This window comes from Dendropsophus ebraccatus, chromosome 15 (genome assembly GCF_027789765.1).
Source record: "Dendropsophus ebraccatus isolate aDenEbr1 chromosome 15, aDenEbr1.pat, whole genome shotgun sequence".
In the NCBI taxonomy this organism is placed as follows: Eukaryota; Metazoa; Chordata; class Amphibia; order Anura; family Hylidae; genus Dendropsophus; species Dendropsophus ebraccatus.
Genome location: NC_091468.1, coordinates 40,731,103 through 40,752,946, shown reverse-complemented (window position 1 = coordinate 40,752,946; position 21,844 = coordinate 40,731,103). Strand labels below are relative to the sequence as shown.

Here is a 21,844-nt window from a genome sequence, read left to right as displayed (position 1 = left end):
TGAAAGATTTTATTATTTTTTTGCCAAAGTACCCCTTTAATGGTATTGTCCAAATTCCCTATGAGTAACCCCTGTCGATGAACCAAAATGGAACACCGGTTCCAGTTATTAGACGCATCTCTTCGCTTATCGTATCTCTATAGCATTGGGCATTTACTACCCAGATATAAATTTTATTTGACTTTCCATAATTATATTACTTATATACCAAGATATTACAGGCATCGGTATACTATTGCTCAGTTACAAATTCTTAGCACAGAAGATCTCCCGGTTGTATGTTTGGTTCTGTACGCATTATTATGATATTAGCTATAGTTATAATCTAGGCATATGGGGAATTAAACCATACTATGATTTTCCCTACTCCTGCACAGCTATTGCCTGTAATACTTCAAGTCATTATAAGCTATTAAATGTAATGCTATTTCACGTTCTCTTAAAAGTTACAGAATAAAATCTAGGGTTCCGAGAGAAGTGCCTTTCATCTTATCCTTCCATGGTTGCCGAGAGCCTTCTTAATAATTACAGCCTATTATCGTGGTAAGATCAAAAAATACAAACAGAAAAATAACAGAATACTATAAAACAAATACATTTTGATATAAAGTAGAATGCAGTTTTGGTTGTTCTAATAATTTGTGATATTGGAGTTAATAAGGGAAATGGAGGGAGTAGAAATGAGATGTGATTACAATAGCCTGGCGTTGGTGAAACCCTGAACCCTCTGCATTCGACTTCTTGTGGCTAGAGAAGATGGATGCAGCCCTAAGGCCTATGGCTGTGTCCATGTTTTCCAGGCAGCCCTAGGGCTGTATCCATTTTCCCCAGCCACCGGGAGTCAAATGACTGTTTGGGGTTTTGCAAACCAAACTTAGGCTGCATTGACGCGTCCCGTAAAATTGTCCGTGGTCACAGATCCGCGACCACGGACAATTTTAGGAAGCATTGAAGTGAATGCAGCCATTCACAGGATTCGTGCCGCGATCCGCACCTTGAAAAAAAATAGGACATGTCCTAGTGCGGATCGCGGCACGGATCACCCTCCGGCCGCAGAGATGACAGAAGAGCATGATGTACTCTGCTGTCATCGCATCTCCTACTCACCTACTCTCCTGTGTTGACCGACTTCATGTTCACCAGAAGTGGCCTGGACTATGCAGCTTTCTCCCAGCAGTGTAGTCCAGGTGACGCTTGTAGCCAGTCTGCATGGGGGAATAGTTGAGTAGTAGATGCGATGACTGTCCTGTCATCTCTGCAGCCGGGGGGGGGAGATCTGTGGCGGGCGGGGGAGGTGGGCTCCGGCTAGGGGATCCGTGCCGCAATTCTCCTCACTAGTGGCGACGTAGGAAACTGACATGCCGCAGAAAAGTTCTGATGCGGGCGCGCACGGATGCGCCGGCATCAGAACTCAACGGTGCTAGAGATCATCTGGCCGGTACTGCAGTACCGTCCGGGATGATCTTTTCTGAGGCCGCCCGTTCCGTGGTCTCATACTACGTGTGAACATTTCCTTAAGGTTTATTAGGTCAATAGTGTAAGGGCCCTATTACTGGGAAAGATAATCTACCGAATAAGGCCAGTTCGGGCAATGATCGGCTGAACGTTGTCTTTCCGCAAGTTTTAAAATTATTGCTCCGTTTAATAGTGATGTTCAGCCCATGGCTTACCCGGTGTTCTCCTGGCTTGTTTCTATGTTCCCCACTAACTACAGCCATCAGTGACATTGCCAAGCCAGTCTCTACAGAGACATGCCGCTCAGGCAATATCTGGCTGAGACGGGACAGCCCCATGACCAGTGATTGGCTTAGTGGTCTGTCACTGCAGAGACTGGCTTAACAATGTCAGCGGCAGCTGTGGTCAGTGGGCAACAGGCTGGAGGACATTGAGAGAGCCTGGAGAGTTAAGTATAGCCTTATTAATTTCTATATATGTTGGAATACAAGCAAAGTCTGCACCAACACTGCTAATGAAGTCCTTGCTGCATCGAGCTGGTAATAAGATATGTAAGCAACAGCTAACCTAGCTGTTTGATAACTAAAGTAGTTCTGTTCACTATATGGATGATAACTAATGTAGTGACATTCATTAATAAAACAATATATAAAGAATCAATATTTTTATTTTATTATGGTAGACTCCTTTTCAATGTGCATTAAAGCTAAATTTTTAACATCCAGGTTTTAAGACAAAAAAAAAAAAATCCATAAAAAAACAGTCTATGCTGGGTCCTCTTGTAATTGGCCTAGAATGTTTTTACATAGTTGGGAAAAGGTATTGTTGTGAGTATAACTGTACAAGGGGTTAAATAGTCAATGCAGTATCTTACCGTCTTGTTTATATTGAGGTGGAAATGATGTCCTTGTGACAAATCTTCTCTTTTGAGTAAAAATGGAATTTACACCAATTGCCTTCATGATGAAAGTGGCAGCCATGCAAATGTTCTCTTCTTGCTGAGCGGGCCTTTTGATGTGTTAATGCGCGCACTGATTCTTTTCATTTTAGAAAGTGCGGTCATTGTTTTGACACAGAGAAGTGTCTTCTTCAAATAAGCGCATTCTGATACCTCCGCAATTAATGCCCCTTGAACATCGGATAATATTATTGGTGTTTAACGGCCGGGCTGAATCTGCTGTTTGATGTGTAGTGGTGACATTTTGTTTGGTAGAGGAGATTTTGCAGGTGTTGTTTTTCACATACAATGGAGAATGGACAGGGAAGGGATTATTATTTTGCCGATATTGAGATGTTAATATTGTCATGTATATTTTTTAATGTATGTTGACCATGTTTTTAGTTATATTATTTTTATATTAAATATTATTATTTTATAGTGAGTCTAGAAAAGACATGCTAAAATTGCCTCTATGGCTTTATAGCTACATAAGGTGTGAGACTATCCATACATTTTATTGTAGTTGTGAAAAGCTGCAGTCACCTAAAAAAAAAAAAAAAAAAAACTTTTTTATTGCAGCTCTGAAGTGTCATAGAGGCGTTACGTAGGTAAGAGTAGTAAAGGTTTTTGGTCAGATTGGCCCACTAAAGTACCAGGGGATCTTCCAGTGGGTCCAAGCTCTGATACTTCAATGAACCTAAAGGTTGAGCAGTAGACAACCTGATTTGGAGCTAACATCTAACACACAGGTTTCAAACTCAGGTCCTCCAGCTGTTACAAAACCACAATTCCCATCATGCCTGGACAGCATGGGAATTGTAGTTTTGCTATAGCTGGAGGACCTCAGTTTGACACCGCTAACATTTGAGCAATAGTGGATTTACACAAGTACTGTATAGATGGTGGACCCTAAAAATCTGGTCTGTCAAAGATGCCCCAGCCCAACACTGGAATTTCCTCTTTATTTTGTCTGCCAGGGAGACAAAGGGGAAAGAAGATTGTGACTCAGTAGATGACACTGTAATAATTATTCGTAGCCCCTTAAAATATTACACAGCGCACAGACAGGTCATTCAGGTGTTTTTTTTTTTTGTTTTTTTTTTGCCATATGGTATACGTTCATTTCCAGAAAGTTGCAGGTCCCATATTGTTTATAAATTCTCCAATTTAACGTGTCTGCACATCTATTTGGAGACTGACCATGTAGAGCAGGATCCTTCTACCCAATCTACTTGTTTTAATCTATACATTCAGCTGACTATGTATGCTCCCTTTTATGTTGGAATTTAAGCATTTTAGAGCAATGGTCTTTCCCATTGAATTGCCACAAATGCCATTATCCTACCTTTTTAATTCAGTCTTTTGAGTAAAGTCTATCAGTCTATTCAGAAGTCATATTTTTTATGGGAACTTTGTTTCTTTGTAATTTATTAATCGTATCATTCATTAAAGGTATCCCTCCTTTGTAAAAATGTTAAATCTCCCACACATGCCAAGTCATTCATTTGTACTTTCTCGGAGGTCTATATAGGATCTCTTTTCTGGTATATTTTCCCACACATAAGGCTCTATACTTCCCATCGCAAGAAGCAGGTGCAAGAGCCATTGGTGTATAGAACTGGAGTTACCCATTTGTGTAATCTGGCCTACTTCCAAACCATCTGGGAATCTATTCCTGTAGCGGTTAAATAAGGGGAATTACAGTTTTGTAATTAGTTGCTGACCGCTAATCAGAGAGAATGTTAGGTGCTTACCCAAACGGATCTGTACATGTAACTTGGCACTTACAGCTTGGATTTATGAGGAGGGCTCGCGAAGACCACTCATCCAGAAGATGTGACAGCTCACTGATAAATGGCTTTTTCGTTTACCCTAACTTTTTGGTTATTTTTTTTCCTTCCTTTTTCATGGTTTATTCATTTGGTTTTACTTAATAGGTATTTTCCATTTCTTTTAACAACATTTATATATAGGACTACATGCTATTACCGTAAAGTATGTGGTTGGTAGACTATGGGCTCCTCATAACAGAACAGGACAGTTGGGATCATGCGACTTTGGTGATTGATTGATTAAAATTGTCAACAACTGGTACTGGTACCATCCCAACCTTAAGTTATCGCGTATGTCTAAACTTTTTGTTTTCAGAGATATCATTTATTTTTTTATTTTTTTAAATCACAATTTCTTTATTCCATTCATTAAAATCAGCCATATACCATCAGCAAAACTTCAAGCTTGGAATCAAGTAGCGTCTCAAATGCAGTCTCTGTGACAGAGCACATGCGCTCGAAGCGCTTCTTGATGTCAAGCTTCACATTTTGCTGATAGTGTGTTGTTGATGTTAATGAATAATATAAAGAAATCATGCTTTTACGAAGTGCTGATTAATCTTTTCTTTTTCTTACCTGGACTTCCATTGAGCCACATGTGGATCTCCATGCACCTTAAGGCCAGGTTCACACTACTGAAGATCATCCCGGCCGGTACTGCAGTAGCGGCCGGATGATCTTATTTTCTGCTGAATTCTGATGCGGGCACACCTGTGTGCCTGCATTCCGAATTCACCGCTGCACCTAATGGAGCGTGCGGCCAGAGCTCCACGCTCCATTGTGTGAACTGACAGGTTCTCTGTGGCCGCTATTCAATGAATAGTATACTCTTCGGCCGTGATTCCATCCGGAAGCACGAAAAACTTAACATGTCAGTTTTTCGTGCGGCTGGATGGAATCACAGCTGAAGCGTATACTATGTGTATACGCTCCAGCCAGGATTCCCTCTACTTGCAGCACAATGTAATTTAAGTATTAATCATGGCCGTTGGCATCAACGGTCGCGCTGAAAACTAAGCTTACGTTTGTGTTTGTGCGAACCCGAACATTTGGCAGGTTCACTTCTATGTATTTGTCATATCTTAGAACTATTGGTCGCCTTGCCTGATTCCAGCAGTGAGTCCTCTTCTGCCTCTTCTGCTCAGCAACTGTGGTGTCAGACCTATTGGCCTATCTAAGGGGCCTATTCTACGGGAGCGATAATCGGCCGAATCGGCCCCATTCGGACGATTATCGCTCGGTGGAATAGAGAAAATGATCAGCCGATGATCATGTCATCAGCTGATCGTTTATTTAGGGCCAGACCTAAAATCATCGGTCTCCCACCACCCATCGCTACGGTGGTATAGCGGTGTGTGGCAGGCGACCAACGATTTGAGAAGCGCAGCAAACCTTACCTGTCCGGGCTTCTCCTGCACTCCGTCTTCCTCCCCGGGTCCCGCTCGCAGCATCAGCAGCTTCGGAGCGGCCTGACTGAGCAGTCAGACCGCTCAGCCAATCACTGTCCGGGACCGCCGTGGCCAGTGATTGGCTGAGCGGTCTGACAGCTCAGTCAGGCCGCACCGAAGCTGATGCTACGCCGCGGGACCCAGGGAGGAAGACGAAGCGCAGGAGAAGCCTGGACAGGTAATGTATGGTGCAAGGGCTGGAAGGACATCAGTAACGATGTCCCTGCAGCCCTCGCTTAACGATCATCGGGGGATCATCGTAGAATAGGCCAAGTAAACAAGCGCTAATCTAACAGATCGGCGCTCGTTTACATTGTTGCTCGGCCCGTGAAATAGGGCCTTAAGGCCTGACATGGGGCTCTTGCCTAAAGATCAAGGTACATCCTTGCCAGTATAGTATTTGTTATTTTACTTTCTCATGATCATGACCCTTAAGTAGACTTTGACCTTTTTCCTGGAATACATTTAGTCTTGCCCTTTTGGATTTGTCTCTTGGTTCTTGTGGTTCTCCTCCTGGCTTGACTATGGTTATGTTTCCCACTATGACTTGCTGTTTCCTAAATGTTGATATAGTAGTCATCTTTGGCAATGTTCCTGACTTTACTTAAAGTTCCCCAGTACTGCTTCCACCACCAGTTGGTGACTATTCTAGAGACTGTAACCAGGGAAACAACCTGGATAATCCTTGTGGGTTAAAGCCTAATGAAGTGTTTCATTCCATAGAATATCCTATCCACTCTAGCACTAAATGGATTGCCGTTTAGGGGACATTCACACATCTTTAGGCTGGGTTCACACTATGTATATTTCAGTCAGTATTGTGGTCCTCATATTGCAACCAAAACCAGGAGTGGATTGAAAACACAGAAAGGCTCTGTTCACACAATGTTAAAATTGAGTGGATGGCCGCCATATAATGGCAAATATTTGCTGTTATTTTAAAACAACGGCTGTTATATTGAAATAATGGCAGTTATTTACTGTTATATGGCGGCCATCCACTCAATTTCAACATTGTGTGGACAGAGCCTTTCTGTGTTTTCAATCCACTCCTGGTTTTGGTTGCAATATGAGGACCACAATACTGACTGAAATATACATAGTGTGAACCCAGCCTCATGCTGTACACCACAGGTATACATTGGAAAACAATAAAAAAGGCATCCTGATATATACTTGTGGCATGCCCGTGCCACGGTCAATAGGCTTTATTAGCTCATGCATGGTCTATTTGTGACTATTTGTATACATTTAATTTGAAGAATACCAAGCATAGTATACTACATTTTCCAAACCCTTAAATAAAATGGATATAAAGGCCGGACGGTTGTAGACACAAATAAGGCCATATTTGGTCTGGTGACAAACAGCCTATAAATCCTAGTTAAAGCGAATGTACTATCAGGTACAGCGCTTTAAGTTCTTTACATCAACAGACTGGTGCCGACGTGGGGATGCCAGTGCCATTTTTTTTTTTTTTTTTCCCTATAACTGCGACCCAGTTCCTGTGCACGGCGCCGATCTATTCTCGGTCACCAGCCCGTCCGCCGCCATTGTGACGTTCTGCCCTTCCCTCTGTGACGTGGCTCCATTAGAATCAGTGGGGCTGCGTCATAGAAGGTAGGGGTTTCGTCACACTGGTGGTGGGTGGGCCTTTCCCCTGTGCTTCAGGCTGGAGCGGTGCCTGGGAAGAGACCAGTGCTGTGTACGGGAACTGGGCCGTAGTTCAAAAAAAGACAGCACCACTGGCATCCCCGCACCGGCACCAGTCTGTTGATGTACCTGATGGTACATTTGCTTTAAATATACAGTTTTCTGACAAAGTGTGAGCATAGTTGTCGATCTTTATGAATTGTCAGTCTGACTATACAAGTCATGGTTAGCATAGCTATTCAGTGTAAATAAAGTAACCGTATACCTTTTGCAGCAGTGAAGGAGATTCATGTAACTTGACGTTTCTTCGGAATACATGCATTGCTACATTTCTAAGCTTCCAGGGATCAGTGCTGCATTTGAGCCCTCGGCACTAGAGGAGGATAATCTTAAAAGGAGAAGGTAATGTCATTAAACAAATACCACCTGGTAGTATGAATCCAATCCATGAATCGGAAAGAAAGACAGCCAGGGAAGATGTGAGACGGAGAAGCAGGTGTTCTGCTGCCTCTATCTCTTTGATTCTTACACTGGAATAAACCGCTTGATTTCTCAGTGTGACTGTCGGGCTATGTTTGGAGGATTGCTTGGCAAAAAGCGGCTTCCAGGTCTTCATAATCTTCTCTACTCTCGTGTCTCTAATCAGCTTGTGCAAAACGGATTTTTCTACTTTTCTTTTTTTTCTTTTAAATTGGATGTGTGTTTATATCTAGTTTCTGTGAACAGAATTTCTTTTTTGTACGCTTTCAAATGAACTGGTGCCAGAAAGTGCCAGAGATTTGTAAATTACTGCTATTAAAAAAATCTCAATTCTTCCAGTATTTATCAGCTGATTTATGTTCTGCAGAAGGCAGTGTATTCTTTCAAAACAGGAATGTAATGTCTACATTTAGTTTGCGAGCAATTCTGATGGCAATGTTACAGAAAGAGCCAGATCATGGTTAATCTTCCATTACCTGTGCTGCTTCCACATGGCAGTCAGGAAAAGTTTGGTAGTAACCATGGGTCATATTCTGGTTGGTGAAAACCAGCTGAGGCTATGTTCACACACGTTGCAGTACTGCAATGTTTTCCACTGACACAATACATTACTGTAGTGAAACTGCAATGTCTTAGCACAGTCTTAGAGGGGGGTCATCAATGCTTGGAAAGATATAGCCGCTTTCTCCCATAAACTACACCCCTCCATTTTGTTTGCAGCTTAATTCCATTGAAGTGAATGGAGCTGAATTGTAATTAAGCATCCCAACAGGGATGGTGCTATTTTTTGCAAATGAGTTGCTTCCTGCTCTCCCGCCCAGCCAATCATTGTCTGTGGCTGGGCAATGCACTGATTGATTGGGCAGGAGAACAGGAAGCAGCGGGACCCCCTGCAACAAGTCGGATTAAGGACGGGTAATGTATGTGCAGGCGGGGTGTGGGTTAAGGGGGTGGGAGGTTCACATACTCACATCGGTCTGAAAGATCCGCTGCAAGTATGTATTCACAAGAAACTGCCAGGACCTTTGATTGCAGTGGCAGTTTTTTTAAAGATTTCTGCTGCGATCTTTCCTGTGTAAAGCTGCCCTTAAAGGGAATGTCCACCCTTTTAATTCTACTTTTTCTAAATCTGGCCCGAGTGCTTTACTGGTATAAAGTTTAAGGCTCTAAATAGACATTGATCTGAAAATATTAAAGTCATTGGGAAAAGTTAAGGAATTTCCTGAATACTCTTTATGCATTAATCTCAATAATATGAGTATGCAGTCAGCTGCTTAGCCCCCTCTAGTGGTGGCTTAAATAGACAGAATTCTATATATTGCTAGAGTTGTCTGATTCCTGCAGAAATTTAGCCCTTTTCTGCATAAGTTACAGCTGTACTTGTACATTGTGCTGCAATTCTGCTTGCCATAGGACATTTTTGTATGTGTTTAGGGTACAAAGTGTAATTCTTTTATGGTTGCCCACTCTTTGCGGGGATTGTGTTCACTGACCGGCACAGTGATGTTTTTTGGTTAGGGACTCGCTTTTTTGGTTAGGGACTCGCTTTTTTGGTTAGGGACAAGCTTTCGTGTCAACCATGGGTGCAATGTGCAGCCATTTCTGTCTTTTTGGCTTGTGCATCTTTTATGGTTATAGTGTGGTGTTAGTTGTTGTAGGACAGTGCTTTAATTCTAAAAATCGGGGTCCTGCCTTCTATGAAGAAATATTGAGAGATTCAACATTCTATTCAAAGTGACTATACAGTCTGACATCTTACCTAAGATAATGAGTGTTTTATAATTCAGTAATTGAAATGAAGCTTTAAAAAGGTTAATATCTAGCATTGGCAAGGCCTGATTTCTCTTAATTAATAAGTATGTAATATAGAATACAAACAATATATTGTTTAATATTCTAATGTTTTGGAGGCACGGCTCACCTGGCATTGACAGTGTTAACCTGTTTGCATGAATATTGCTTATAAATAAAACAAACCCTCTGAACATCACTGCAGATGTTTGGGCTTAACCAATCCTGACGGCTCGTTGTAATTGCTATTCCGTATGACTCCTGTCAACCAGTTCATCCAGAACATTTTTCAATTTTCTCTGGAGAAATTGAAGGCTGGATGAACAACAAATGTGTCATGTATACACAATATGAACATTATCACGCTAATGTGCTGCTTACGATGCACAACCTTGGAGACATGGCTTTGTCAACCAGAACTGGTCATACGACTTTAGGTATCGCCAACATCCAAACCATTTTGGAACTACAATAGGCTTAAATATAGAAAGACGATGCAGGAGAAGAACAGTAGCCAAAATTTTCACAGAACCCAGGTGCATGTACTTCCACAAGCCAGATGCAATGATGCAAAAAGAATCACAGCAGATATGTCATCCACTCATGTTCACAAGGTAGCGCTTTAGCTCTTCAAAGGAACTTTGGAAACATAGACGAATAAACTATATTTTACTTTATGCAATGGAGTGCGGTAACTTCTTGGAATAATGGATTGTGATATGATATTTATATTATACTTGCGTAGTTATGATAGTTCTATTATACTTACGTCAATTATAAAGCCTGCTGTGAAACATGTACATTTTCTCCGGTGAGCACAGGTCACAACGGATTTAGTAAGAGGCCTGTGCTTCTTAGTAATTTTGGCCAGGTAAATGGGGACAGGCTTGATTTGAAGGAGAAGTCCGGCGAAAATTTTTATTGAAGTACTGTATTGTGCCTCAAAAGTTATACAAATCACCAATATACACTTATGCTTATAAAGTGCTTTTTTCCCTGCACTTACTACTGCATCAAGGTTTCATTTCCTGGATAAAATGGTGATGTCATGACCTGATTCCCAGAGCTGTGCGGTCTGTGGCTGCTGGAGAGGATGCTCAGTGTCCCTCAGTGTCCCCCTGCCATCATCCTCTTCAGCAGCTACAGCCCGCACAGCTCTGGGAGTCAGGCCGTGACATCACCATTTTATCCAAGAAGTGACATCACCATTTTATCCAAGAAGTGAAGCCTTGATGCAGTAGTAAGTGCAGGGAAAAAAAGCACTTTATGAGCATTTTCCGTAATAAGTGTATATTGGTGATTTGTATAACTTTTGAGGCACAATACAATACTTTATTACAAAGATCGGCTTACAAGTGCCCAAGGTGTATAGATTCTTCTTGTGGAGTGCACCAAAAGGACTATGAGGAATGGTGGGCCATGTAATACACCACTTAGAAAATAATGTGCAGGTAATGCCAAAAAGCAAGCTTCCTTCCTTTTGCGGAGTGTTACTTTGCACATTGGTTTTAGAGCACACACTTGCAGGGACACTACCTCCAAAAGGTGGTAGAGAGGCCAGAGGAAGCAGATCATTTTTCTGCGAAACAGGCTGTAGCCCTCTCTGTCAGTGCAGTTAGCACAATTCCACTAGGGAAGAACCTCTATTATTGACTCACCTTTGTTACCTGTCGGAATTATGCTATGGAGCGCTGTCTTTTATTCTGTTTGTAGTAGCCTTACGGCAGATCATTTTTCCATGCACCAGTGCTCCCTTTTTGGAATGAAATAAAAGAAATTGCGTCTTATCGGTGAGTGCCGCTTTGCATCTGTTTTCTCTGCACTTGAGACTGTATTAAGAACGATTCCTACTTCAGCAGAGCACATCAAATACTTTATTACAACTTTCTCTACATACTTGGCTGTTTATAATCTTTCCACATAGTCATTTACCTGACGGGCTGCAGCAGTGCTGGCTCATAGACCTTGAGTGTACACCTGTACAGCTAGGATCCTACTAGATCCACTTCTGCCTATGCCTAGCCTAGCAAGTGCCCATCAGTTTATAATCTGTAGCACTGCTTGGAAGAGGATGATGACTTGTCGACAATGTTACCAGCAGGAAAGAGATGCCACTCATGGTTGCCATTACATTACTATGCAGAAACATGTTGGGAATGTGCTATAATAGCATATTAGGAAATTGTTAGTTATGCAATTGTAATAACATGATAACAATGGCTCCAATCAGGAGCAGTCCATTATCCCTGCAGTTGTTTTCCTGTCGGTCATTCAGACCTGTTGGTATAACAGGGGAATAAAGCGGCCCCACCAAGTTAGAAATAGTTAAGTCCCCAGTGATACAATTAACTTTCCATTCCTCTCTATGAAGCAACAACTGATTAGGAGACTTCTTGAAGTACGTGCATGTTACCGTCATTATGAATGGGATTAACAGTGCAGCAACACACAGAGGACCGCATTGCCTGGTAACATGCAGCCTTTCCTCACACATCACTCCCTTGGTAATAGCCGGGCTTGTAGAACAAGGCGGCTAATTACATAACATGGCTATCGGCAGCACTGATAGAACAGGACACCTACATTGTTACACTGCTCCCAGTAGACCCAGAGAAGTTCAGGGATTTGGATTCTACAGGAAGCAGGGGAGAGAACTGGTGCTGCCTGCTTCTAAGAACCAGCAATACTTGGATGTCTGATTTTTTCATGATAGTTCTTTCTTGTAGTTATTTAGCAGAAGAAGACTCTGTAAGTGCACATCCTAAATAATTACTCATTTTAGGTTTCTTTGTTAATAAACTTTAAACGGTACTGTTATAGTACTGACATATACAGCAGCACTGTACAGAGATTGCCACCATTCACATGCCATTTCCCTATGGCAGACACACATGCATACACACTATGGCAGGGGTAGGGAACCCTGGCTCTCCAGCTGTGGCAAAACTACAACTCCTATCATGCCTGGATAGCCAAAGCTTTCGCTTTGGCTATCCAGGCATGATGGGAGTTGTAGTTTTGCCACAGCTGGAGAGCCAAGGTTCCCTACCCCCTTCACTAGTGTATATTTCATAGAAAATTGGGCCTGTGACATTATGTATCCAAACCCTGGAGCACTATACAGCAGGAACCATAGCGGCATAATACTGGTGACAGCACAGGAATGAGGACGGCGTGTTCTTTGTTTTAGTTGCCCCCCCAAACATGTATCTAAAAAGTTCACTGCCCAGACAACCCCTTTAAAGGGGTATTGCACTCAAACATAACTACCCCCAGTTCTGAGCTGCTGCTTTCTGCTGAAAACATACAAATCTGTGTGTGACCCTTTCTCTCTGTCTCCCCCTTCCTTCTGAAACGGCTGATGGAAACAAGTTCCTGGCAGGCGTTATCTGCAACATTATAGCTTCTTTGTAATGCTGGGAGGATTATTCTGAGGTCTTTTTACTAATGATCTTTGTGATTAACCCTCTCAGCATTACAAAGAAGCTGCAAAGTTGCAGATAAAGCCTGCCAGGGACTTGTTTATATCAGTTGTCTCAGAAGGGAGGGGGGAGACAGAGTGAAAGGTTTACACACAGATTTTTGTGTTTTAAGCAGAAACTGAGGGAAGAAGACTGAATGGATAATTACACGTAAGGAATAAATTGTTAGTTTCACCATGGGCAGCAACATATCAAAAGTTATGTTTGAGTGGAATACCCCTTTAAGCCTTCTTGCTCCTTGTAATATGGACCTATGCACAGTTACATTGTCAGCCTCAGTAGCCCAGAGTCTTTGGTAATTGTAGTGGCAGTCTTATTAGGTAACACTGGCCTTTTTCTCTTAGTTTTCAGTAGACATTGTCTTTTTATTATAATTATAGGGAACCAGTGTGTAATATTGCACACGGCTATGTCCTTCTAAACACAGCTATGTACAGACGGCCTTTTTGAAGTCTCTGAAGACCTCTTGTCCATGTCCGTTAATGTGAATTATATAGCACAATGAATATACTACCTTCTTGCTTGATCCATCGTTTAAAAGGTCAGCTCTTCTAGTACTGAATATCCAGTAATTGATTATTGAGTTTCCATTGCCTGTTCCATGTTATTTCTATCGGATTTTGTGCTGTTGACCCTGGATTTCTGATTTGAGAGCTGCTATGTGAGACCCAGCTGTTCGGCTGCATGCGCTGGTAATGTGGTCATTTGTGTTACAGGCTTGAGAATTTCACACAGAAAGCACGCACGCTTGTCTTACTTGATAGAGAAAGTGACTTGAGCTTTATAGGAGGCTTTTCAGACAAAATGAGAAAATGGATCACATTCAGCCATTGATTGCTCCCAGCCCTTCACCCTCTTTCCTTCTTTTTTTTTTTTAATTCTTAAACTGAAGCAGAAAAACTCTGCAGAGTTAATGGTTGGATGGAATTGTTATTTTAGAAGTCCATATGTATCCTGTGATACCTTCACTGTGTGTACTTTTGCATTTTATCAGTAGAACATAGGAATATGACAAGGTGGAGTAATTGTACCTTGGATTGGCAACCTTAAATGGTCAGTACTTGAGATGAGCACAACGTGAGCATGCTTGAGTCCAGTCGTTCAGCATTTGAATACCAGTTGACTAAAGAAGTTGAATGCAGCCCAAGAGTGCCCTGGAAAACACTGATATAGCCATAGGCTCTGTCCATGTTTTCCATGATTCCCCAGGGCTACATCCAACTTCTTTAGTCACTGGTATTCAAATTAAAAACAATCGGACTTGCTTGATTTCTGCTCATCTCAAGTCACTACTTATTCAACAAAGGTTGCAGCAGAAGTTGTCATCTGTTAACAGAAGGAGTAGCACTATTTCTGGCCATTATGTAACACATATTCAGCATTTTCGACTGTGCAAGCTCCATGTCAACTTTTCAGTTGTCTCCGAGCTAGTGGGTGCACATTATCTGCTATAATGTCAACCATACTTTACCCACACAAAAGAGGTCATCTTGTCTCCTAGAGGTCTATAGCACACCCTCAGACACTGCAGCAGGGACGACATTATGGAACCATTATGGAGCAATGTAACCAGTAAGTAAAGCCCTGCCGGGAGATATTACAATCCTTACGTCCATCTGTCTGTCTGTCTGTCCTTCCTCTTCCCTTCCTTTCCTTCCTTCCTCTTCCTTCCTTTCTTTCCTTCCTGTCCTTTCTTTCCTTCCTTTCCTTTCATTCCTTTCCTTCCTTCCTTCCTTTCATTCCTTTCCTTCCTTTCCTTCCTTCCTTTCTTTCCTTTCTTTCCTTCCTTTCCTTCCTTTCCTTCCTTCCTTTCATTCCTTTCCTTTCCCTTCCCTCCTTTCCTCACTCTCTCTCAATAGACTTCTATGGACAGCATGTAACTAATCCCTCAGTCAGCTGATAGTTTGAGTCGGAGAAAGAGGAATGGATCTATTTTCTCTGATAGATGTTACAATGTTTCTTATATTCACTTGTACTGTGTTTGTGGATAGGTTAGTGACCACTGTGACCTATGTGCTCATTATGGCGGCACCACACACATTTATGGTGCCAATTTGTACTTGAACACCAGAGCATCAACCCACAAGTATAATTGTCATTTCATGTAGTTACACATAGCTGATATTAAATAATTAGGACATCCATGTAACTCTGATCACAATCTTTATATGTAAAAAAAAAAAAAAAAAAATTATGGTATGGCATTTTGGTTCCATGTGCATCGTTGTTTAATGTACTTTTCGAACAAATGACACGACCAGACAGTTGTAGTTACTTTCTATATTACATTAAATTCTCAGCAAAAAATTACACGTTGATTACAAAAATTCAAACCTTAACATGTATTAGTGACACCCAGGAGTGTGAATACATTGAACGGGCTCCATCTTCACCTCCTGCGGTTATGCTCTTGAGCAAGTAGGGACACACCTCCGAAATGTAGCGTGACTACGCCAGCTACTGGCTTTCCTGATGGAACGGAAGTCTCTGCCTAAGAGGATGCATGGACTTTAGAGATTTCCCACAGAACGTTAAGACTGAGTCCCTTCAATGTATCCACTCTTGGGTGTCACTAATAGATATTTAAGGTTTGAATTCTAGGAATCGAGGTGTATTTTTTTTGTATTTTTTATGCTGAGAGTTTAAGCCAATATGGAAACTCTGGTCTTGCCATTTGCTTTAAAAGTACATTGGCTTTATTAGGAGCCAGAGACTTCAATAGACACAAGACTGAGCGATGTATATGTATTGATTTGACCAATGTATTTAACTTAAATTAAAGTTAAAAAAAATAAGCTTTAAATAACAAGGTGACAGGTGATTGTGATGAGGGTCACTAGATCCTTGTTCTAGGAGGAAAGCTCTGAAGTTGCCTCAGTCACGCTAAAGCCTCAAGTTTGCGTCAACTTTTGGGATACCAAATGTCACTGTGCGGACTGAGCCCTGAGGTTAATGTATTACAAATGATTCAGCCATGATTACTTAGAAAAGCTTGATGGCGTTCTCTGCCTGGCTTTTTTATGTTTAGTTTTTTTGTTTTTAATGAAACACTACCCACATTATGGCAATTTGTTAATTGCACCAGCTAATGGCTTATTATCTTTTGGCAATGTTTTTTATGAGTAAATACGACGTGAAGATGTTCCTTCTCTTAATGTCCGTTGTTCTGTGTTTTTGGCTGCTCTTTAAATCAATGGAATGAAAGGGTACTGTGCATTACAGGGAGGTCATGTAAGGTTCACCTCTGCTTTACCTCCTTTCTATTTTTCCCTTTTTTATAGCATTTAAAAGGAAAAGTCACCTTTTCATGGCCACTTCTACTAAAAGGTTATGTGACAATAAGTAATCCCGGGCGTCTCCGAGCCGCCACATTATTGTAAGTCGCCATGCTTTTAAACAATTTCAAATATAATAGGATCCTAAATGGATGACCTACCGGAAATGAGGAATTAATTATCTGTTGGTCATAGACATTGACTTCACATGTTCACAAATCACTTAATCACTGTACCCGGTGCTTATGGAAATCCTGTTTGCCATAGCATTGGGTCAGCTGTTTGGTTTCCTTTATTTAATCTCCATTAGTATGATTAGTTTTATATAAGTGATGCCAGCAGGAAGGACTCTGGAGAGGCAACCATGGATCCTTAGAAAGGACCCAGAACTTGGCTGTTCACATTACTAACTGTTATGATTGTTGTTAGGTCGTACTTTACCAATTTTTCCAACATTTGCTTACATATACCTGTTTCCCCGAAAATAAGACACCCCAACTACTCTACCCTCTAGCCTAAAGTAAGGCATCCCACCAAAAATAACCCCCTAACCACACCCTCGCCACCACCCAGGACTCTCCTAATCCCCTCGTGGAGCTTCACTTCACTTTTTGAGTAAATATTTATGTAAGGCACTGTCTTATTTTGGGGGAAACACAGTGGTACCCAGTAAACACAGTAGTAGTAATATTTTGGCTTCCTTCCCATCCCATTGCTCAGTAGAGTGGGTAAGCAGGCCATGGTGAATGGTGGTGTCTTCTTGTGCCAATCAAGTCCATATAATTGGCCATACTGACATAATATCAGGAGTTGGCACAACCTTCAGATTAGGTTTTTAGACTATTTGGCCCATGGACAGAATAGGTAAATTATGTTAACATCAACATTCTTCTCTTTTCTTCCAAAGCAATTTTTATATAAATGAAATGTCAGTACGAAGCATACATACTTGACCTATGTCATTTTGTGCAAATTGACTCTTCATTTGGAGAGTCGCTTCAGTGATCTGTTCACACATGGGTGATATTTCCTGTGACAACTTTATTATCTGACTAGAGAACACAAGCTCTTATTGTATACTTCATATTAGATATTATTCGCATACTGTTGTTGTCAACATTATTGGTTCCCCTGAGTATTATGTTAACCATGTTAAATATTCCCTGAAATGAGGTGTTTAGTGAAGCTTTGTGTTATACAGTATGTAAGTTCAAAGGTTTAGAACCGAAAAGCAGGAAAAAAATAAAAACTGGGGAGAGAAAGGATAGAACATTGTCAAAGGACAGTTCATGGTTCCTGTGTTCAAACCAAAGGACAAAATCAGACTAACCCTTGTATTATCGAAAATAACCCCACCTGTCCCCATTATGTGTGCGCTCACATGACTTTCATGGTGTTTGTGCATAGTTTTCTTCAAAAGAAAATACAACTTAAAGTGTCAAAGAGGAGGAGTCCAAAGAGCACTCACTGCCTTATCACAGTGACATCTTGCCTACCTATGTAACGTGTATTACCGGTCAGTGTGCAAAGCCAAATCCTAACCTGGCAGACTCACTACGCATGTGGAGTGGGCCTAATCTCACAGAGGAGAGGCGGTGCAGGCCGAGGCCCTTTTAAACTCCCCCCTCTTTGCCACTTAAGGCACACTGAATTTGGGTTTTCAGCAAGTTAAAAGCATGCATAGTATTGTAAAAGGTACAATATGTATCCTTGTGCTAAGGGCTAGCTTACTGTGTCAGCAGTCTCGTATGGTTAAGAATAAGTGGACGATGCACTTTAAGTAGCAAACCTGTAGAACTGGAACACATTTTTTGTGTCACTTATGTTTTTCCACGGTCTGCCATTGAATTGTTCAGTCATATTTGAAACCGCAATTGGATGACTTAAATTTCTGTCACTTCTTCTAAAAAAAAGTCCCCTAAAATTTTTAGCCTCCCTCTAATGTGGGGATATAACATTTAATACCAAAGGGAAGTCATGCAGGAACCATACAGACATTAGGCATCAATGGTATGCATAGATCAGCAATTATTTTCTAGAGACCTTTGAACTTTAGTCTTTGTAGTGTGTTATATGGAATTGCCTTGAAAATGTTATTTTACTTCCTAATAGAAATAGTTCATCCATTAATGTAGATATTTTCATGTTTTGACTATGATAGAATTTCAAGGTTTCTGATTGTGATTAAAAAGAAACTACAGGTAAATGTACTACTTGACTCCTAATATGAAGGCTTTACAATTCTTTGTCATACTGCAATATGAACTTTTAATACATTTAAAGTAGGTTTCTACCCATTGGCCAGTTTTTGTTTACAACTCTTAACTATGAGTGAACAGAATAAAAACAAAACTCTTTGAATCACCTTGGCACTGTAGTGACAGAGCCACATCGATTCAACGGGTTACCTGGCATGATGTGTCAGGGGAAACAATCCATTGTGTGTATTCACCGTCCATAGGTCCGCAAAATCTACGGACATGTGAATGCAGCCTAAGTCATTGTATGGTCGCAGCTCCACAATGACTAGTAGAGGTATGACCAAAGTGGAAGACCCTCCTCTACTTTATTCACTTGCCCCACTAAGGCCTATAGGAAAGGGTTTCTGTTTATGGGACAACCCCTTAATGTAAACCAGTGAAATTATATAAATATATATATTTTATTTTTACTTTTTTTGTTTTTTTTTTCTAGCATATATGTTGTAGTATCTTCTTAGAACCTGTAATCATATACCTCCACCACGTATTTATTATAAGTGCCTTTTATGGGAAAAAAGGTGGAAACCCCTTGAATATATTCATTGGTTAGAACAGTTTTTTTGTTTGTTTATTTATTTTTATTTTTTTTTGCGGGGGGGGGATCCATTAGATCAGTTAATGGTCAATGACTTTTGCTGATCTCCTGTCTTCTGATTGTCCTATTCAGAGTTTTCTGGTATCCACCTCCTACCATTGGCCCAAGCCACTGCTTCTCTTTGTCTTTTCATGCTTTACACTGCAGGCCTGACACGTAAGATTGACTACTGTAATAATCGCAAATTTTGGAACCAGAAAAGTTTTTAGATTTTTCTCTTGTTCCGCCATAAATATGACATAGACTTCTCCCAATAGTATAGTCAAGATTTTATTATTTTGTAGCTGTAGCCATTTATCATTACAGTCTAGCGCCAAGCCAGTCTGGAAACCAATTGTACAATGTAATATAGCTTGTATAAATTATTGGAATGTCAGGTAATTTATAATCTTCATTCATTTCCTTTTAAACTCCGGGTCCTTTGATACGTTGGAGTACAGCTTTGTTACGCACCTTTCCCTGCCTCCCAATGATTGTTTACCTTCCAATAAAAGGAAATAATTTAATTCTTTTCTCTTTCCTACCCTTGTTGTCGCTGCTTTTGTATCATCTAACAGGTGTGTATTAGAATAAATTAGCATTTCGCGTTTAATGTTTTTCTTCTTCCTCCAGTCATCCCTCCCCTGTCATCATTGTCTTCTGATGTGTTGGAGAATATTCCATTTTCACATGTAAATTATTTTAATAAAAAATGGGGCTGCAGCAATGTGAAAAGTGGAATGTTAATATTGCACTTTTCTTTGGGTAGGGGGGAGTGGGGGCAAGGTTGAATGATGAGACATAATGAAGCTGAAATAAACCACTTCTCTACTGTTTGAAGTCTTTTTTTATTTTTGAAAAAAAAAAATTAATTTAGCTTTATTATTGTCATTGTATGTGGGTGCCTTAGAATTCCTTTGACTGCTCACAGCTGAATAAGTCAGTCGCACACAAAAACATTCCCCCCTCCTACAATCACCACATTCACCATAGCCCCACTGCTCTACTATCCCCTATTGATACTTTTTTTTTTTTTTCTTTTAAGAGAAAAAATCTTCGATGGCAGATGCCAAGGAAGATTGAAATAATATTAAGCTTAAGCAGCTTATGAAAGAAACAGTTGTTTTGTGTAACTCTCATGCGTTTTTCCCTATCTGTAACGTATACATTTTATGGAAAAACTGATGCAAAAATGCACGCAATTGTGTGTCATCCATTTGAATCCATTTTTCCATTAACTTCCATTATAAAAAAAAAAAAAAAAAACGAAACTGATTTTTTAACGTGTAATACACCAAGTATGGAGAAAATAAATGGTTGGCTCACCACTCTGTAGTTTCACACGGTCCGAAATACTCACAACTGTCTTCGTGACATATATTTCTTTATTTTCCATTTGTATGTAACATGCTGAAGCTCACAGCTGATGCATTCTACAGACACGGACGCCCAGGTACGTCCTCACCGCGGACGTTTCGGAGGACATAAGCTCTTCCTTCCTCATGCGCGATGTTGGTGTTTTTTTAAACATACACAAAAATAGTGTTGACTACATTTTTCTGTCCGTTTAAAACTAACCAATTATAAACGGGTACGTTGAACGGATTGCAAAAACAAAGTGTGAACCCAGCCTTAGGCTGGATTCACACTGCTTTTTTTTTTCCCTTATTTTTTTTCTCAAAAAATAGATGGAAAAAAAAATTATGCATTTGTGTGCATCCGTTTTTCCATTCACTTCCATCAAAATAAGGATCAAATCGGAGCTATTCTTTTTTTAACGTACACAAAAACATAGTTGACTTAATTTTTGTGTCCGTTAAAAAAACAAAAACATTTTGATCCATATATATATATATATATATATATATATATATATATAGATATATAACTAAAGTCAATGAAAAAAACGGATGCATATAAATGCATTAGTTTTTTCATCGGTTTAAAAAAAAAAAAAAAAAAAAAAACTGGTCGCAAAAATACAGTGTGGACCCAGCCTTATGTGTATATAGTAAACTGTAAAGTAAATGACCAGTGGAAAAACATTACTGCTATTTTATGGCTTGAAATTGTTTGTAGCCTCCGAAAAACCTTCCCTTCTTGCCTCGTCCATCAGGACATGAACTCTGGACTGTTTCAGCACCATGGACAGCAGCAGCTCTCTGTGTTGCTTTTTATACTTCAGTGTTAGTTTCGATGTTGTGTCAGTGTCTGTGTGCAATGTAGAAGTATTATTTTTTTTTATGCTATGGAATAGGTACTATCTGTTGCCTGCAGATGGAAATGTACACAAGCAGGTCAGTATACCAGCCGCATGGATCTATAGATGTGTGTAGAGATCATGTAGAGTGACGCCAGGCAGATGTAAAGAAATGCTAGATAGCTTTGCAGTGCTATAAATGCAGACATGCTTTCCTAAACAGGTATTTTAGGTTTGCATCCCTACACTGGACCCTCTAGCCGCCTGAATGAGTGACCAGGGCCTAGTACAGAGATGGCAGACCTACAGAGGTCCGCAGGCTCAGGTGGCAGTGTGACATAAGTTTAGCTCAGCTCTTTCAGTAATTTGTCACGCAGTAGCCTGCTCCTGCTGTTCCAGCACGTGCCAGCTTAGTGTCAGAGTGCTTGCCCGCCAGACGGCCACTCAAGCCTT

General features: G+C 40.6%; 1 protein-coding gene across 3 annotated transcripts in view; it reads left to right on the top strand.

The window, feature by feature from the left end:
- Window positions 1-21,844, top strand: part of RALGAPA2 (Ral GTPase activating protein catalytic subunit alpha 2) — a 206,921-nt gene that overhangs the window by 157,092 nt on the left and 27,985 nt on the right. The window lies entirely within an intron of this gene.